This window comes from Dermochelys coriacea, chromosome 4 (genome assembly GCF_009764565.3).
Source record: "Dermochelys coriacea isolate rDerCor1 chromosome 4, rDerCor1.pri.v4, whole genome shotgun sequence".
NCBI lineage: Eukaryota > Metazoa > Chordata > Testudines > Dermochelyidae > Dermochelys > Dermochelys coriacea.
In genome coordinates this window covers 62160020-62164872 of record NC_050071.1, presented here as the reverse complement: position 1 = coordinate 62164872, position 4853 = coordinate 62160020, and the positions used below count along the sequence as shown (strand labels likewise).

At 44.8% G+C, this 4853-nt stretch overlaps 1 long non-coding RNA gene across 1 annotated transcript; it reads left to right on the top strand.

The window, feature by feature from the left end:
• The first annotated feature begins 512 nt into the window (after positions 1 to 512).
• On the top strand, positions 513 to 779 carry LOC122459822. Its single transcript, XR_006280766.1, has 2 exons — positions 513 to 545; positions 618 to 779. It is a non-coding gene; the product is annotated as an uncharacterized LOC122459822 (long non-coding RNA).
• The last annotated feature ends 4074 nt before the right edge of the window (positions 780 to 4853 follow it).

Sequence of the window (4853 nt, the reverse complement as noted above, 5' to 3'; positions counted from 1 at the left end):
CAAACTACTGCCTGCGGGAGGCTCATGGCCCGGGAGGCTCACCCCCACGCCTCCCCTGGTGTTCCCCTTCTCCCACAGCCTCAGCTCACTGCTCCACTGGCGCAATGCTCTGGGCGGTGGAGCAGCGAGCTCGTGAGGCGGAGCAGCAAGCTCGTGGGGCAGCGCAGCTGCAAAGCCCGGCCTGACCCAGTACTCTGTGCTGCGAGGCACGGCTGCCTGTCCTGGTGTAGCCGCGCTGCCAGCCACTGGTGCTTCAGGCAGTGCGGTAAGGAGGCAGGGAGTGGGGGGGTTGGATAGAGGGTAGAGGAGTTGGGGGTGGTGGTCAGGGAGTTGGGGGTGTGGATAGGGGTCGGGGCGTTCAGAGGGCGGGGAACAGGGGGGTTGAATGGGGTCATGGGCCCCGGGGGACAGTCAGGAAGGAGGAGGGGTTGGATGGGGAAGCGGGGGGCAATCGGGACGGAGAAGGGGTGGTTGGATGTGGCAGGGATCCTGGGGGAGCAGTCAGGAAGGAGAGGGGAGTTGGATGGGGCAGTTAGGGGCAGAGGGTCTGGGGGGTGGTTAGGGGACAGAGCAGGGGGTGAATGGGGCAGCGGTCCTGAGGGCCCATCAGGGAACAGGAGGATTGGATGGGGCAGGAGTCTTGGTGGGGCTGTCAGGAGGTGAGAAGTGGGGGGGGCCAGATAGGGGGCACGGGCCGGGCCATGTCTGGCTGTTTGGGGTGGCACAGCCTCCCCTAACCAGCCCTCCATACAATTTCAGAAACCCGATGCGGCCCTCAGGCCAAAAAGTTTGCTTGCCCCTGGTCTGGTGGCTTTCTGGTGGTCTAGTGGACTTAATCCAGTGCCTAGTGTACAACAGTTTATGTAATGAGAACTATCAGAATTGGCTGGCACTTTATTAGCAGTCTCAATAGAGAGGTCAGAGAGTGGGTATGGAATGTGGGCTCACATCTAGTAGTGATCTCCCCAGGATAGTGTTGAAGCACAGTGGTTTGGACCATCTGGAGAAGTTTTCATTGCCACTCCCTGTGCTATACCTGTTCTGGGATTAAGCTCAGAGCTTGTGATTCCTTTCACGAACACATTTTTCAGTTATGTTCATGATGATAGAACAATACATATCCCTATGCTTTCTTTAAACAAACAAAAAAACCCACACCTCTGAGATTGGTCACTGACAACATTATAATTTCCATTCAATGAGTTTCAGGCATGTGAAAATGAAAAACATTAGAACAAACCTTCATGAAATAATTTTTATGTTGGAAAAGCATGCAAGTCTTTTCCTGCAAAAATACCATATTGACATAATCAAGAAGATGTTTCCTCTCATAACGGGCAAGTATCCTAGCAACCACTGAATAGCTAAATCTTCAATTCTCAAAGGTACTATCTAATAGGGGCATGAAAAATATACTTAGACCTCAGCTTCAGCCTCCCTTTGGTTTCCAAACATAGGACCCAATTCTTCAAGCCCTCTGTGCAAGAAATTCCATTTGAAGTCAGTGACTTAAATGGGAGTTTCATAGAGCATTTGCAGGGTCAACAGTTTGGTATTACGCTTTCTCCCAATACTTCTCTATGCAGAAGCTGTTTAATACCTGCTTTTTTTATCTGTCTGTAATGCTTAAATATAAGTCCACCTGGAATTCAATAGCATTTGAATTTATCTAACTGTATTCATTATTACACGTATATTGCATTTTATTTTGCAGTGGATTCTGGACACATTTATTGCCTCCTTTAGCTTCCTTGGATGCTATTAACGTTGCTGATAAGCTTTCACCTTTACCTCTTCTATAGCAATGGAATCTTTATTTGGCTTTGATTTGTCAAGGACAAATCATTTCTTGCCACAGTGGGTTTATTAAATGTAATGGCCTGCAAAGCTGAATTATTTCTCTCAGGTGTGTGGATAAGCCATGCATGGCTTAACTAGGTCTGTCTGCAATCCTGGCAATTTAGGCAATAGTTCATCTACTATTAGATAGTGATGGCAAAAATAATGTGGACAAAGATACTGTGGGTTAAAATGGAAAAGGTCTTAAATTTGTGCAAAGTAGGAGAAACTCCCCTATAAAACTGTTTTAAAAAGGATTACTTAATGTGTTTGCATGCATGAAAATCAAAAAATCCAAGTATGAAATACTTTGGTTTTGTTTGTGGTTTCTTCTGTGAGCATTTTATTGCATAGTCTGTTCTTCTTGTCATCTCTGGGGAGGGATAAAACTCCTGAGAAGGGATGTTAGCAGTTCCACAGCCCATTAGTTTCCTTCACTTTTTCTGTTGCAGTGACCAATTTTGTTGGAAGAAAGGTTTGGAACCTTTGGGTTTGTTCTTCATTGCAAGGTTAATAAAAATCTGTCCATATTGTGGCTGATGAACCAACTGATTGGTGGTGGTGATTTTAGAAGGGTTTGAGCTTGGCTGACAGTGTTAAATTTAGTGCCATTATAAACAGAAGTTTAAATATATAAAGCAGCTGATATTGGGCTAGAGAAGAACTTGATTTCATAGGCATGAAAGATAGGAAAGAGTGCAGTTCTCAATGAAAAGAGAAGGTAGTTGGAAGAGAGGGATAGAAGGTAAAGAGTGATACTTAGTTTTGAGGAGCGTGAGTTTGAGATGGTGCTTTGACGTTATGTGGAATTGTCTGGGATTGAGAGATGCCAGACTGAACTGGGAGAGAGAAGTCAGTGATAGGATAGAGAGGACTCACCAGCATAGAAATAGTAGTTGAAGGCATGGGAAAAGATGAGTCTGTCTCACTGCAGAACTTCACATCAGGTTTGGTATTAGCCATTTTATTGTTCAGAAGGAAAGCTGTTACCATGGGCTTTTTGGGGGGGGGAGTCGGGCGTGTTTCCAGCATTGGAAATAATCAGCCATTGTGCTAAGATCTGGAGTTAGGGTGCAGCTGTTGGTATGGAGGCTTGTATGCTGAACAGCTAGGGCAATGGCATCTGCATACATAAATTTCCTTGACTCTGTCACTGGTATATCCGCAGTATATATATTAAAAATATTGGTACCAGGACAGAGCCCTGAGGGATGCCGAAGTTGAGAGTTCTTGGTTTACTAATCTGGCCATTAAGGTGTCCTTAAAGCGTTGTCCCCAAGTCATTGCTGCCAAGAGGCGAATCATTTGCCAGCAGTGAACGACGCAGGAGATCCTGAGGAGGAAGCGCCTTGTCTCCAGACAGTGTTGTATGCCAAGGACAGATCAACAAGGGTGATTCCTGTCTTCAACTTACATTGGAATCCTGCCTCAGTGTGGCCAGTAATGAAGCTACTTGGCCACAGCAGTTACTCTTCAGATGAAACCCTGCCTGCTCCGCTGGGAGGATACCTTTGATAATATCAGACAGACGGTGGAGCAGCACCTGTTCCATGAGCTTGCTGGTGGTTGAGAGGAGAGAGATGGGGTGGTAGCTGGTTGCCAGGTTTCCCAGGCTTCAATAGGGCAACACTGCCTTGGTATATTCTGCAGCTGAATATTGTGTGCCAGTGTGGTCTCACAGCCGTCACACTACTCAATAATGCTATGCACATAGTGTTGAGGACACTCGAATCGACTCCAGTTGACTGGATCCTGATCCTATCACACATCCAACCTCCACAAGTTAGAAGAGCTGCTCAGACATCTCACTTTCTTAACCATGTCAATGTAAAGTGAGGATCCCGCTGCACCATGACCTGTAGAACCCACCAAAGACTAGATTAAAATCCCACAACCTTCTGTGGAACCCTATCAAGACCCTTACACCCAACTTCAATGCTGAGGCCCAATGGACAGTCACATGGAGCATTATGACCATTCAAATCAAAACTCTCAAATCAAAGATCAGGGTGTCTCAACAGGATCAATGACAAACTGCTTGTTTTATGTCGGCAAGATGGGTGCAGTTTGAATCATATCAGGACATCTCATGGGAAATGTGGACAAACCCTCTTTAAATGGAAAAATGAGGCAAACACCTGTATGCGACTGTGGTCACCGGGCAGAAATGATGGAGCACATCATATCTGAGTGTCCCCTTGGTTCTTTTGCCAGTGGCCTGAAGGACATTCACCAGCTCACTGCTGCAGCAATGTGCTGGCTATTGAACTTAGATATAAATTTGTAGTTGTTGCTACCTACCCAAGTCATACAAAGGAAGAAGAAGACTGAAAACCTTGACAAATGAGTTATTACTTTGTCACTCTAAATCAGCATCTCATTCTTATAGGAATTTTGACAATTATTAGTAAATTGAAGCTACTATATGTAACAAATAATTTTAAACAGAAGTGTTCTTTCTGATGATCAAAGTTCATGCAGTACAGTGCAAATTTTTATTCCTTTTCCTAAAGGAAAACCTTTGTTAAACTGGACTTAAAGATGTAAAAGTCTATCAGTTGTTTAAAAGGAGGGGAGGGGGCATGAAGGACTGCATTTATGCTGCCGTTTGTCTGTAGCATTAAGAAAATGTGGAGTATGTGGCCTTGGTTTTGTACCTATATGTCTGATACGCAAGTATGGTACCCTGCCACTCTGCACATCAGATAAATGAACTAATTTTTGGTCCAGCCCTTAAGTTTCATAACCCAAATAATAGCTCTTAGTCTCACAGTATAACAGTACTTCCACATTACACCTTTGGGGAATTGACCTGAATTTGATCCCTTATGATAGATACAAAAGCCAGTTGTTTTCCAGGAACTACTTTGCATGCTACAATAAAGTGAAGTCCAGTGCACTTGCCTTTATAAGCTAAAGCAGCATGCAGTCTGTCAACACAAATAAGGTTGTTCAGTAAAGTTAGACTGTTTTCAGTCACTGATTCAGTGAAGTTGGCTGAGTATAGAATTGAC